At 34.2% G+C, this 15,746-nt stretch overlaps 1 long non-coding RNA gene across 1 annotated transcript in view; it reads right to left on the bottom strand.

The window, feature by feature from the left end:
* The window catches only part of LOC140845098 (uncharacterized), a 137,030-nt gene that overhangs the window by 26,217 nt on the left and 95,067 nt on the right, over window positions 1-15,746 (bottom strand). The window contains exon 4 of the long non-coding RNA XR_012123783.1: window positions 9,726-9,767. This is a non-coding gene — a long non-coding RNA (uncharacterized lncRNA). The remainder of the gene's footprint in view (window positions 1-9,725; window positions 9,768-15,746) is intronic.

Below are 15,746 nucleotides of genomic sequence, written 5' to 3' on the forward strand. Positions count from 1 at the left end.
TCCCTATTGCATTTGCTAGACCTTCCATCATTAATTTGAATATGAGTGGTAAAGGTACACATTGTCTTGTTCCTAATATTAGTGGAAAAGCATTTAATTTTTCACTATTAAATGTTATGTAAGCTGTAGTTTTTTTGCTGTAGACTTACTTTGTCAAGTTAAATTTCCTTCTATTCCTATCTCAGAGTTTTATCATCAATGGATTTCAAATTATGTCAGACTCTATCTGCAATAATTGATGTGATCATGATTTTTCTTCTTCAGCCTGTTTTTATGGTAAAGGGCATTGATATTTAAAATATTAGACCAATCTTGCATTCCTGGAATAAACAATCTTTGATCATGGCATATAATTAGTTTTTTATATTGCTGTATTCTATTTGATAATATTTTGTTAAGGATTTTTACATCTTATTCACAAGTGATGTCCATATTTTTCCTTTTATTGTGCTGTCTTTGATTTAGGTATCAGGGTAATGCTACCTTCATAAAATGCTTTAGGAAATGTTTCTTTCTTTTCTATTTTCAGTAAGACAGATTGTGTATAATTGGTATTAATTCTTATTTAAAAAGCTGACAGAATTCTCCAGTGAAATTATTTATCCTAGAGGTTTACTTTTTGGGAGTTTTTAAATTAAAATCAATGTTCTTTAGAGTTACAGGAATACCCAAAATATCTATTATAAATATGTATATACATAAGATGAGTTATAGTTGTTTGTGTTTTTTAAGGAATTGACCTATTTCATCTAAGTTGTCAAAGGATATGTGTAGACTTGTTCGTAGTATCCCTTTACTATCCTTCTGATGTCTGCAATATCTCTAGTGATGTGCCCTTTTATTCCTGATATCAGCAATTTGTGTCTTCTCTCTTGTCTTCTTTGCTAGTCATACAGATTTAAAAAAAATTATTGATATACTTATGGAGCCAACTCTTTGTTTCATTAATTTCCTGTATTGTTTTTGCTTTCTATTTACTGACCATTTGCTCAGAAGTCAATGTTTGCTCACATCTTTATTATTTCCTTTCTTCTGCTTCCTTTGATTTTCTTTCATTTTCTTTTCAAGGTCCTTGGAGTGAGAGCTTAGATTATTGATTTGAGAATTTTTCTCTTTTCAATGTGTGCATCTATTGTTTTATATTTAGGTCTCAGCACTGGTTTAGCTGTGTTCCACATGTTATGATATATTGTATTTTCATTTTCATTTAGTTCAGTGGATTTTAAACTTTTCTTTGTGAGTTCTTTCCCAATGGATTATATAGAGGTGCCTAGTGTTTGGGTATTCTCTTGGTTTCTTTCTGTTATTAATTTCTAGTTTGATGCAACTGTGGTCAAAGAACACACTCTGTATGATTTCAGTTCTTTTAAAATTTCAAAGGTTGGTTTTATGGCCCAGGATATGATCTGTCTTGGTTTATGTTTCTTGGTACTTGAGGACGTATTCTGCTATTGGTTAGAAATGTCCTATAAATATCTGTCAGATCCTGTTGATGGATGACATTATTGAGTTCTTCTACATTCTTGATATTTTCTTCTAGTTGAGCCATCAGTTATTGAGAGGAGTGTTGAACTATCCAAAAATAATTGTGGATTTATCTCTTCAGATTTTTGACTATTTTTCAGTTCAGTCAGCTCTGCGTCATGTAATTTTGCATCTCTGTTGTTTAATGCATATGCATTTCTGACTGATATGTTTTCTTGGTGGATTGACATTTTTATCAGCAGATAATATTCCTCTTTTTCACTGTTATTTTTCTTTGCTCTAGTCTACTTTAGCTGGTGTTAATATAGCTATTCCTGCTTTGTTTACATTGATGTTTCCATGATATATATGTTTTCCATTCATTTCCTTTCTGTTTGCCTATGTTACATTTGAAGTATGTTTCATATAGATAGTATATAGTTGGGTTATGTTTTAAAGTGCACTCTGCCAATTTCTGTTAATGTATTAAAACCATTTACTTTCAATGTTATTATTGTTATGTAAGGGCTTAAGCCTTCCAATTCACTTAATAATTTAACTTTTTATTTATTTTTCTTTCTTTTTCAATTTAAAGCTTTATTTTTTGGAGCAGTTTTGGGATCACAGCAAAATTGATGAGAAGGTACACATTTCTCAAATAGCCCCTGCATGAAGACATGCACAGCCTCCTTTATTATCTACATCTTCCTCCAGAGTGGTGCATTTGTTACAATTGATTCATCTACATTGACACACATCATAAGCACGCAAAGTATATAGCTTACATTATGGCTCATTCTTGGTGTTGCCCATCCTATGAATTTGGAAAAGTGAATAATGACTTGTTTCCACCATTATCATATCATACAGAGTATTTTCACTGCCCTCAAATTTCTCTGTGCAGCATCTATTCATGCCTTGTCCCCTTCTGGCAATCATGGATCTTCTTACCATCCTTATAGTTTTGTCTTTTCCAGAATGTCACATAGTTGGAGTCATTTGGTATTCAGCCTTCTCAGACAGTTTCTTTTATTTTGATATAAGCATTTAAGTTTCCTCCATTTTTTTCATGGCTTGATAGCTCATTTCTTTTCATCCCTGAGTAGTATTGTATGTACCACAGTTAGTTTATTAATTCATCTAAGGAAGGGCATCTTGGTTACTTCTAAGTTTCGACCACTATGAACAAAACTACTATACACATCCATATACAGGTTTCTGTGTGGACATAAGTGTTCAACTTCTTTAGGTAAATACCAAGGGGCTTTATTTCAACATTCTGTGGTAAAAGTGTTTAGTTTTTAAGAAACCACCAAGCTATCTTCCAACATGACTATACCATTCATTCAAACCAACAATGTATCAGAGTTCCTGCTACTCCATATCCTGACCATCACTGGTCTACATTTGGGCTATTCTAGTGGATATGTAGTGGTATTGCACTGTTGTTTAAGTCACATTTGCTGGGTGACTTTGGTGAGGTTTCTTTTAAGGTCTTTGGCCTTGGCCCACTTTTTAATTGGGTTGTTTATTTTTTTACTGTTGAGTTTTAAGAGTTTTTCATATAGTTTGGATAAGAGACCTTTATCAGATGCATCTTTTGCAAATATTTTATCTCAGGTTTATTTTCTCATTCTCTCAACATATTTTTTGACAAAGCAGTTTTTGTTTTTAATGATATCAGGATATTGACAATAGTGTTATTTTCTTTTTACTCCTCTGATTGGATAATATTGATTGATCTGTCTTCTGGATTACTAAATCTTTATTTGCTTGATTAGGTCTATTATTGAAGCTCTGTGGAATTCTTCAGTTCAGTCAGTGTATCTTTTGCTCCAAAATTTCCATTTGGTTCTCTTTCATGTTTTCTATACATTTGTTGAAATTTTATTTTGCTCTTATATTGTCTTCCTGATAGTCTATGTTCTCTTATAGTTCTCTGAGGATCTGGAAAACAACTATTTTGAATTGTCTGTTGGGCAATTCGTGTGTCTCCATTTCCTGGGGTCAGTCACTGGAATTTTACTGTGTTCCTTTTGTGGTGTCATGTGTCCTTGATTGTTCATGAGCTCTGTAGCCCTTTGGAAGTCTGGTATTTGAGGTAGCAATCACTTCTTCTAGACTTTTATGGACAGACTTCAGTAAGGAAAGACGTTTATCCAGTTGTTGGGACAAGCTCCAGCATGCTTGACTCCAGGTCATGTGGTTCAGGATGCCAAGTAAGGGGCATATGATAACTCCAGGTGCAAGGGCATGTGATTCCCACTCAGGTCTGGCATCTGCGGCATTGAAACTGCATGATCCTTTGCATCATTTGGGGGGTTTGCTAAGGCTGAAAAGGCTTCAGCATCCTCAGCAGTGCCTCTAGACCTAGAGGCTATGGGCCAGGGCAGGCAGTGGTGGATACCAGAGCTAGTGGTGTGCACACACCGGGCTGCAGAGTCTAGCTGCATTTGTCTGTGTGGTGTTAGGGGCTGGTTGCAGACACACACACAGGGCCAAAACGGGACCTACAACAGGCTCTGGTGGCCTTGGCTGTTGGTGTGCAGTCCGGTTGCAGCAGGGTTTCACTGTGAGTGTACAGAAATAGGATCCAGTGATGGAGCTGGCTGGGGGCATACAGGCGCACAACTGGAGGGGCCAGCTGTATGCACGTGAGCCCAGTGATTCATGCTAGTGACAGGAGACAGAGCAGAATCTGAACCCACAAGCAGTTGTGGGGTTTGTGGCTGTTGGAATGTACTTATGTTCTGTCTTTATATGTAAATATACCTATTATAGACAACACATAGTTTGGTCTTGTTTATCTACTTTGACAGTCTTTTTAAATTAATGTCCTTAGGTAACTTACATTTAAAATGATTAACACTATAGTATTTCACAGATAATGCAAGAACCTTTTAACAAAGTATTCCAAATTCCTTCTTCCTATCCCTTATAACATTGCTGTCATTTATTTTATTTATCTATAACTTCTAATTACCAGAGGCATTGTTACTATAATTATTTTAAACAAATTGTTATCTGTTAGGACAATTAAGAAAAATAAAATATTTTATTTTACCTTCTTTTATCTTTTCTAATGCTCTTCTTTTCTTTATGTACATCCAAGTTTCTGACTTACTATATGTGCTTTCTGAGTAATTTCTATTAATATTTCTTGCAAGACAGATCCACTGGTGATAAATTATCTTGAATTTTTTTGTCTGAAAAACTCTTATTTTTCCCTCACTTTTGATGTATAGTTTCACTGGATGCAGAATAATTTTGGTAGATTTTTTCACTCAATATTTTCTATGTTTCACTTCATTTCTTTTTGCTTGCATGGCTTCTGAAGAGAAGTCCAACATAATTATTACACATGCTTCTTCATAGGTAAAGTGTTCTGTTTATTCTGTCTTTATTTGGTATTTTCTCTTTGTCTTTGATTTTACTGCTATATAAATATGATATGTGTGAATCTAGACTTTTCAGTATTAATCCTCCTTGGTATTCTCTTAGTTTCCTGGATTTTTGGTTTGATATCCATCATTAATCTTGAGAAGTCTTAGTCATTGTTGTTCCAAATATTTCTTCTGTTTCTTTCTCCCTTTCTTCTGCTATTGATATTCTTATTACATGTATGTGACACCTTTTGTAATTTTCCTACAGTTTTTTGGATGTTCTGTCCTTTTCATCTTTTTTTCCCTTTGCATTTCAGTTTGGGAAATTTCTATTCCCATTTCTTTAAAGCCATCTGAGTGTCTCTTTGTACATACACTGAATCCATTGAAGAGCTCATCAAGGCATTTTTTTATTTCTGTTTCTTGATTTCTAACATTTCTTTTTTTATTCTTAGGATTTCCATCTCCTCTCCTTACATTACCTGTGTTCCTTCATGCTATCCACCTTTTCTATTAGAACTCTTAACTTATCACAGCTTTAAATTCCAAGTCTGATCATTTCAACATCACTGCCATATCTGAAACTGAGTCTGATACTTACTCCATTTCTTCAAATTGTGCTTTTTTTGTCTTTTAATTTGCTTCATAATTTTTTATTGAGGGCTGTATGTGATGTACAGGGTAGAAGGACTTTGGTTAAATAGGCCTTTCATGTGAAGGTTTGTTTATCTGGCTAGTGTTGGGCTATGTTTAGTTTTCCTTGTAACTGTAGGTATTAAAGGCTAAAATTCCCTGTGGAAATCTCTTTGTTTTCTCTATTGTCTTTGGAGTTCCCCAGAGGTTTCTTCAATAAGGTCTGAGAAGTGTAATTCTTTCTGCTGCATTCCCGTTTTAACAAATGCCTTATTGATGTAGCAGTTAGGTTTGAAGGAGGAAGCATTCCATAGGCCTGTGATTAGATCTCAAAGATTTAGTGAGCCTGTGCCTCTGGGCTTTTACCTTCACAAGCTCTTTTCAGTGCCCTCCCAACCCCTACACCTTCAAGTGAGACAGACTAGAGCAGGCTGAAGTTGCATACTTCCATTCCCACAGGTCAGTTAGATTCTGGTGAAATTGTTTCTTTTGAGAATAAGCCTTGCTAGGAAGACCAGAATGCTCTGGATGTATTTCAAAATAGCTACTTTCCCCCTTCCCCTGCGAGAAGCACAGTGGATTTTCTCTAATCTTCACTTGTGAGTCCCTAGTAGGACTCCTACAAATAAAACTAAAGCCTGGGCTTCTTTGGCATTTTTCTCTCTCAAACTGGTCTGCACTGAGCCTCACACCTTGACTTTACTGGTTTTCTTACCATATAACTGACTCCTCTAGGGATTTCTACTGATGAATTTCTGTTCTCATACATTGTGATGTTCTGTATTCACCCCTCTCTAATTTTGGGCACAGTGGTTTGCTCTGTAACTTCAGTCTTTTGATGAATCTAAGAAGAGTTACTGATTTTTAGTTTGTTCAGCTTTTTTTTACTTGTGTGGATGAATGAAGGTGATGATTTCCAAACTCCTTCCATGCCAACTCAGAAACCAGAAGTTTCCACCAAATTTTTAATTTTGTTTACTGTGTTTTTTACTTGTAAGATTTCTTTTTGTTTCTACTTTATATATTTTATTTATGTCCTGAGACTTCCTGTCTTTCCAAAATTTAAGCATTTTGTAATGCTTGTTGAAGAATTTTTATCATAATGCCTTAAAGTATTTGTTAGATCTAACATCTGTGTCATCTTGATGTTGGTATCTCTCTCCTTTTTTTCATTCAGTTTGGATCATCCTGGTTCTTAATGTTACAAGTAATTTTCAGTTAAAACCTTGACATTTGGGGCATTATTCTATAAGACTTTTAATTTTGTTTACACATGCTGTTTTAGCTGGTTTCCTTTGACACTGTTCTGGTGAAGAAGAGGGCACCACCATCACTTTACAACTAGGTACAATAAAAGTCTAGATTTCCCACTCAGCCTTGTTGACACTTGAGGAGGGCATTCTAAGTCACTGTCAGGCAAGGGTAGGCATTCTGGCTCCCCAGTGGGATCTGCATGATTCCTTCATTGCTGGGAGAGTTCAAAGTGCCTAATTATTGCTCTTCCTGTGGGTTCTGCTGACCTCAGAGTGGGCAATGACTGGCCATACCAAGCAGTGGTGAAACCCTGACTGTCCAGTAGTTTTCCTCTGTCACTACTGAGCAGGGATTGTTAGGGTATGCCACTCATGGCCTCCACTGACACCATAAAAAAGGAGAGAACTTTTATTGCCTCATGTGAATAGTTTTCCTACTCAGCTTTCATTGACACCCAACCTACAAGTGGGCACGGAGATGAGTGAAGTGTGCTAGAATGCCCCATTACACCTTAGCAAGAGCAGAAGTCTAGTTACCCCACACAGTCTTTCCTTAGGTGGTTGGAGATGGGGCCACAGTTTATATTTTTGTGTTTGGTTGAAGTAGAGTGGTTGTTTAAAAGTTTTACATCTTGCTTAGATGCCTCTTTCCTGGTCTTTTGGATATAGAGAACTCTCTTTTTTAGGGACTTGTTTTGTTTGGAATCACAGGTTTTTTCATGTTGCTGGCTTCTTCAGTTATAAGTCTGGCAAAAGGAAAATCCAGGGAACTCAACACCATGTTGTTCCTTGGATCCTGAGTTTCCTAAGTAGTCTGCCATCTTCTCTGTGCCTTTTAAAGTCTTATGTTTTATACATAATGTACAGGATTTTAGTATTTAATGGGAGAGATGGGGGAAGTCAAATTTCCAGAAGAAGTGTATCTCACTCCCAGTTGTTAAAGTTATTTTCTCTAGGTGTCAAATTCTTTTCTTTCCTCTTTCTCATATCACTAAAGATGTTAATCCATTGATTTTTGACTTGCTTGTTTCTGACAAGAAGGTTTCTGAAGTTCTCTTTTCTTTTGCTTTCTTTTTTTAAAACTTTCTACATATGCCTCAATTTTAGTATGTCTTGGAGATTTATCTCTCATGTGCCTAGGTATGTGTCCGTGTGTGTGTGTGTGTGTGTGTGTCTATATATTTACCTCACTTAGTGTTCTCTGCAATTCCTGGAGGCATGGCTTAATATGTACCATCAATTTTGGAAATAATAACTGTTACTTCTTCAATTTTTTTTCTGTTTATTCTCTCCATCTTCTTATTCTATAACACCAGAATACATTTTGGATTGTTTACTTTGTCCCACAGATCTTGAACGATCTATTCTTTATTGATTTATATAATTTGTGAATATAATTTATATTACTCAGTTTATTTAACAATGTATATAACTACAATTTATATAATTATGTATCTTCAAGTTTACTGATTCTTTTTTAGGCTCTTTTGATTCTACTTAAGCCCACCAAAGACATCTCTATTGGTATGCTTTCAAATCTATTATTTCCATCAAAACTCTCTTATAATTTCCATCTCTTTTTATAATTACCACTTTTATCTTTTATGTTGTTTATATTTTTCTGAGTCCTCGCAATATTAATCAGAAGTAATTCAAATTCTTTGTCTGCTGTCAAAATCTGTGTCATATCTGATTCCCTGTTGATTGCTTTGTCTCTTGGCAAAATGTTTTTTCTTAATCGCTTCTTTCTACTATAGAGAATTTTAGTTAAGGCAAATTTATTTTGTAGGACAGCAGATACCAAGGTGAATGATATTTTACTTGGAACAAAACTTACAAAAAACAGAAATTGAATATAGGGGTATAACTCAATGAAATAGGCCAAAATAACAGTAGCAATAGCAAGGGAAAGGTAGGCATTCTAACTAATTAGATTATCAAACTAAAAGTTGTTTGCTTAAAACGTATACTAAATAAGACACACTTTTCACAGAAGTTTGCAGGTAAAAATAGAGAATAGAAATGAAAAATTTTAGAATACATAAGTTAATATAACAAAATGGAGAATAATGCATAATAAAAGATCATTATTAATAACTATGTGTTAACAAAGTTGACAGGCTTTATCAAACGTTGGCAAATATTTTCTGCAAAGTGCCAGGTAGTAAATACTTCAGGCTTTATGAGCCACAATCTCTGTCTTTTTTTCATTTTTTACAACTTTACAAATATTACAAATTACAATTTTAAAAATATCAAACCCATTCATTACTTGTAAACCATACAAAATAAATAGCAGTTTATAGTTGTTGACTCCTGGCCTAAATAAATGGGTAAATTGCTGGAACTATGCAGAAATGTCAAAATAATGAAATGAAAAATGTAGAACTTTAATATATTATTAAGTGTTAAAGAACCTAAATTAAAAATATTAAATAATTGCATACAGAAAAATGAACATTTATAATAACATATAGCAAAGTATACTTTGTGTATATTTATTCAATAATTCATTAATTCAAAGTATATATTCATTAATTTGTTCAGCAAATATTCACTGAGGCATCACTACATTGCAGGCACTGTTTAAATTCTGAAGATGAACAGTGATCAATATGGGCAGTAATATCTGTTATCTCCTTATCTAGCTCTACTCCATGACATATAATTTATTGTGAATTACATTTTTCACATATTTTTAGTTACTAATTCTCTTTCTAACTGCATTTATGTGCAGAGCAGTTTAAATCATCCACTGCATTTTAAATTTCAGTTATTATTTTTCTTCAATTCTAGAGGCATTTCCTTGAACCTCTATTTGATAGAGTCCTTTCAAGACAGTGTTGCAGTTCTTTACCTCTTGAAATTATTTTTACCTGTTTTTGTTTACTTCTATCTGATGCCTGTGAATACTAACTCTTATCCATAGTAATTACTGGTATTTTCACTTGTCATACCTGCTTGAGACAGTTCCATGGTTACTACCACTCACCTGCTCATGATAAACAGGAACTTGTATAATTCTACAGTGGTCCTAGGAGAGAGGAATACAAAATAAGAAATAAAATGTAGTTAAAAACTGGTTACTTGAAGAATGAAAAGCTAAGAAAGATGTAGCTGTTTTAAAAGTCAATCTAGGAACTGGATTCAGTCAACATAGCTAAACAAACTAAATTTAATGGATTCAATGAAAAAATAATGCTGATGGCATGCATGAATTGAAAAACATCTACTGAAGCTTCCCACATTGGGTTTGGAAATAATTTCTTGGATATGATACTAAAGATACAGGTAACAAAAGAAAAACAGACATATCGGACTTCATCAAAGTTAATAGAAAATTGTGTATAGAAAGACACTATCAACAGAATACAAAGGAAACCCTCAGAATGGGAGAAAATATTTGCAAGTTATATATCTGATAAGGGATAAATACCAAGAATATAAACAGAACTCCGAAAACACAACAACAAAAACAAAAACTATGATTCAAAAATGGGCACAAGATAAATAGATGTCTTTCCAAAGAAGACATAGCCAATAAACACATGGAAAGATGTTCACTATCACTAGCCATCAGGGAAATGCAAATCAGAGCTACAATGAGATACAATCTCACAACCATTAGGATGATTACTATAAGAAAATAAGAAAAAAAAGAAAACAACAAATGGTAAGAATGTGGAGAAATTGGAACTCTTGTACACTGTTGGTGGGAATATAATATGGTACTGCTACTATGGAAAACAGTACAGTAGTTCTCAAAAAATTAAGAATAGAATTACTGCATGATCCAGCATTTCTGGTATATGTAGAAAAGAACTGAAAATAGGGTCTCAAAGAGATGTGTGTTTTATCCATGTTGATAGCAGCATCATTTACAGTAGCTAAAATGTGGAAGCAGTTCAAGTGTCCATCAATGGGTGAATGGATAAGCAAAATGTAGTGTATACATACAATGGGATATTATTCAGCCTTAAAAAGGAAAGGGATTCTGATGTGTGTGCTACAATATTGATGAATCTTGAGCAGTAAATATGCCAGTTACAAAAAGACAAATATTGTGATTCCCTTCATATGAGGGGCTTAGAGTCATCAGAGTTATGGAGACAGAAAGCAGAACGGTGGTTGCCAGGGACAGGGAGGAGGGAGAATGAGGAGTTAATTTTTCATGGGTCTAGAGTTCCAGTTTTACAAGTTAAAAAAAGTTCTGGAGATTGGTTTCACAATAAGAATGCATTTACTACCACTGAATTGTGAGTTTAAAGATGGTTAAGATAGTAAATTTTATGTTATGTGTATTTTACCACAATAAAAAAAAGTACTGAAACCTCAAAGTGAAAAGCTACAACTTTGAATTTTATCATTCATTTAAAATTAGTAAATGGAATCCTAATCAGTGCAAAATAATTAGTATTAATTGCTTTTAAGAATGGAAACATAAAACATCAAATAACATGTAACTGAATGAACATTAATGTTTCTCAATTGAATTACCTTGGAAGGACATTTTTTTTCATCAAATTGATGTTTCTTTTGCATTAAATTTTCTAGAAATAATTTCTTGAGAGATGCTTTCAGGATTCATGTGAAGAATCATTTGAGATAGCCTAATCTGCACATTTTTGAGACAGATTTTGAGTTTTGGAAAAAAGATGAAATAAGTCAGGGCTGATTATGTGAATGAGACAGTGATCCAATTGAAAAATCACTATTTTTGGTACAAAAATTTTAATTTAGAAGTATTTTTTTTAGTTTGATTCTAAATTGGGAGTCCAAAAAATGATTTTGTCAACTTCATAACCTTTGCAATAATGATATAGTTTTCAATTAAAGTTCTTTGTCAGTTTAGCAAGATGTATTTATCCTTTTTTAATATCCTAATTTAAATTTTGATTGTTTTAGAGTCAGATTTTTTACCAGTAATGCTGTTTTATATTATAATTGGTACTATAAATCATGTAATTAAAATTATAAATTTGGCCTTTAAGTAATATTCATTTGAATTGGCAAGTCAGTAGAATGCAAAGAGAAAAAATACTATTATTTTTCTTTTATTTCCTCATCTATTTTCTGTATCATCATCATCATCATTATCGATCCTTAAGGACTTCATTGCATACCAATATCAACTTTCTTTCATGCATACTTTTATAAGAATCTCATTTATTTTTCTATTTTTTAAATATATTTTTCTGTATTTTATGCTTTCAATAACTCACCTGTAATTTATGAGAAAATATTCATTCTTCTAAAAATATATGAAATGAATTTTGCCAACCCATTATATTAAAACTCCCTTTTGTAGTTGGTAGTTATCTTAATGTCACTTAAACACATATATATTTAAGGAATATATTCACTCTTTGCACTCAAAATAGTGTTAAATGCTGATATATCAAAAATACACAAGAAGAAAACAAATCAAAATATAATTTCTTTTTATGCTGAAAGCGAATGCAGGCTGGAATGGCTAATCTTGACTAAAGGATTTGAAAGTAAAAATTAGTTCTAACATACAGATTAGAGTCTCAAAGAGGAATGAGAAGCTCAGGCTAGAAGAGATATGTTCCCTTCATCCCCACCCGCTGCCCAGTACCAGAAAGACTGAAAGCAGAATATATCCTTATAGTACTGGTAGCCCTTGGCAAATCTATCTACCCTGTCACATCTGATGAGAGAAAGTTGTCAAAATAACCAGTGCTGAAATTGTGTTGGTTTCTTAATTTTCAAGCACCATTTATTCTACTACCAATTATATTATTAATTTAGAGTTAATTTTATGTATATGTGTGTGTGTCATATACGGTACATATGTCTATATATATGCAGTCCATTCTTGTTAGAAAAAAATGGCAATTTTAAACAAATATTATGTTTTATGGTCTTTATTGTATTCCTTTGATTTACAAGGATATTTAATGTCACAGATAAAGTATGACAATCATTGTACAACAAAGCTTGTTTCTTCTCTTCCTTTACTTCAGTTCCTGCTGGGTTATACCATTATGCATTATTTTCGATGCTAAAGTTTCTGGATGTGTCTGTGCCACTTGTCAGTTATTCCTAGGCTAGTTCTGTGAAGTAATAATTAATCATGCTTTTGCATCATTTGACAAAGTTTCCATTTATGATCTATTCTATGATAGCTTTCTTTGAGCCAGGCTTTGCTGTTTACACTAGGGGCATTGATGGAGGCAGCTGCACTTCTAGGACAGGTTGCTGTGCACAATCCTTACTCTAGGGCAGCTAAAAGCATACAGATTTTAGAGAAGGCTCCTTCTCTTGGGAACTTAGAATGTACTCAAGGGCCACTCCTCTACTTCATGTTATCTGTGAAGGCAAACTAACCACAAAATCCCACTAAAAATCTACCAGCAATGAAAAATGTTTTAAAATCAAATCGATTTCCTTTTGTTTGTTTGAGAAAAATACTTTTTCTCTCCCATTCTTTGCTTTGCCTGTGCAGTCATAGAGGACATTCTTTCCATTTCTAAGCCTTGACCCCTACACATGTGAAGTGTGAAAATCTAACTAATCAACACAATCGTGGGTGGCTAATTATTGAGTCTAATAATGTGTACATGTTTTTGAAAGTCTCTTTTCTGTGTGTGAAATGTGTTATCTGATATCAGAAAATGATTGGGGCAATAAAAAGTGGATGGAATTAAAAGATACATATATTTCAGACAAATCTTTGATTTGAACTTAATCCTTAAAGATTATCTTCCTGGCCAGACTAGGGCTGTATTTATTTGGTGTCACTTGATACACATGGAGTGTTTTATTAAATGCTTTGTCTTTGGAAACAAAAGAAAACAAAGTAAGAAATTCCTAGAATCAGAGAAATCAAAGCTGAAAGCAGCCAACTTTTCATTTTTCCATCCCTTGCTGATACAGATTTCAACTTTATTTAGAATTTCCACATGTTATAGAACAGTGTAAAATAGTATAAATTAGAAAATTGCTCAATATTGGAAACATTTGCTTTTACTTCCTATTTCTTACTCATCTCTATATGGGTTTCCTCAGTGTTAAATATTCATTTCCCACTTTTAGAACTTTACCTTAAAAAAAAGTATGTATGGTATAAAATTCCTCTTTCTAATTTGTAATGCTAAGATTAAAAAAATTAAATTGAGTGACAGCATCATTATGAATTATGGAGGCTGTGTAGGTTATTTGGGACTTTTTGTACAGGAGTTAAATTCTATTAAACAGCATGTCACTCAAAATAGATCTAATTTTATATAATAAAAATATCAATATTCAAATCAATACATTAATTCAATTTTTAAACCCACCTTGGATGGTTTCTCTATTTTCTGCTAAGGGCTGAGCATATGAAATAAGATGTAGTCCCTTTTCTTAAGAAGATTTACTTCAGTAGAGAGAGAGGCATTAAAATAAATACATGTAATACTGTGTTACAAATCCTGGCAACTTCCAAATGCTCATCTTCAGCCTATACTTTCATCCTGAATTTCAAACTTACATGGCAAATTGATTACATTAATTTATTTATTAATAAATATAAATTTCAACCATGTGCTAAATGTTTCTACCTCAAAGTCCTGTAATTGCTCAACCCCAGCCAAGCAGTCACTGAAGCTAGAAACCGGAGTGTTGTCTTCCTTTTCTCTTTCTTTCTGTCCTTGCTCCAGCCTGGCTAAATAATCACGAGGTCCTACTCATTATATCAACTAAAAATATTTAATCTGCCCCCTCCTGTCCATCTTTGTGACTTTCTAAGTCGTCTCCTTATCACTTGTCCTACTCCACTGCAGGGCAGCTACTGTAGAGCTACCATTTTAAAAGGAATTCTGTTTCAGAAGTGCCAGTGGCTTTTATAAACTTTACCCTATAACTAACAGGATGGAGACCTAACTCTATGAAAGGAAGATTTGCTCCCCATGTTCTGTTCCAAACTTCATCTCCAGCCTCACTGGTGGACATTCCTGACACAAAATTTCAGAAGTACCAAAATGCATGTGGTTTTCTGAATACTTTATAATTTCTTGCTCTCTCAGTATCATACAGGATGTGTGTTTCCTTCTTTTCCATCTGATTAGTTCCTGTTCACTTCAGCCAGCACTTGCTTCGAGAAGCCTTCTGATCAGTAACACCTCCCTACCCTTGCTGATCTCTCCTACTGCACTCCTGTATTGTTGCATTATTTCCTAGGTTGCTGTTACAGGTGACCACAACCTTGGTGATTCACAATGATCTACATTTATTTCATAGCTCTGGAGGCCAGAAATCCCAAACTTTGTAGGGCCATGTTTCCTCCAGAGGTTGTGAGCAGAATCTATACCTTGCTGCTTCTAGCTTCTGGTGGCTGCCAGCATTCCTGGGCTTCCTCATGGTGTCCGGTCATATTGATCCAATCTTTGCCTCTGTGTTTATATCGTGTTCTCTGTGTGTCTTTTACTATTCAGCCTCTGGTTCTCTTTCTAAGAGTGCAGGAACCACTAGATAATTAAGGATAAGCTTCTTCTCTCAAGATCATTAATTTAGGCGTATCTTTCACCATATAAGATAGCATTCACAGGGTCCAAGGATTAGGAAGCAAGTAATCTTTGGAGGGCTGTTCTTCCACCTGCCAAAATAGGTATCTGACAACCTCATCTATTTGACTGTGTCTCATTCTTTTTGTGTTCTTAGTGTCAAGCATAGACTGAATGAAAGTTTGTTTATGGAAGAAATAAATAATAATGAGCATGCCCAGAAGCAGTCTACCTGAGGTATGGTGAGGGCAGAAAGGAGCAAAACTTTATGGGCAATGCAACACCAGAATCCAGATCTTGAATTCTGATTACAGTTAGGCAAGGTGGCTGGGGCAGAGTTGCATGTGGGAGGACCTCCAAGCCAAGATGGTGTGGGATGTGTGATAAAATTGGGTGAAAATAGAGCAGGCCAAAAATGGTGTTAAACTGAGGCAGTCATGACCAGTCTTCATATAGGTGGTATAACTTGAGAAGGGGAATCTGACAAGAGGAACCTACAGGAACAG

This window comes from Manis javanica, chromosome 2, assembly GCF_040802235.1.
Source record: "Manis javanica isolate MJ-LG chromosome 2, MJ_LKY, whole genome shotgun sequence".
NCBI classification, from domain to species: Eukaryota; Metazoa; Chordata; class Mammalia; order Pholidota; family Manidae; genus Manis; species Manis javanica.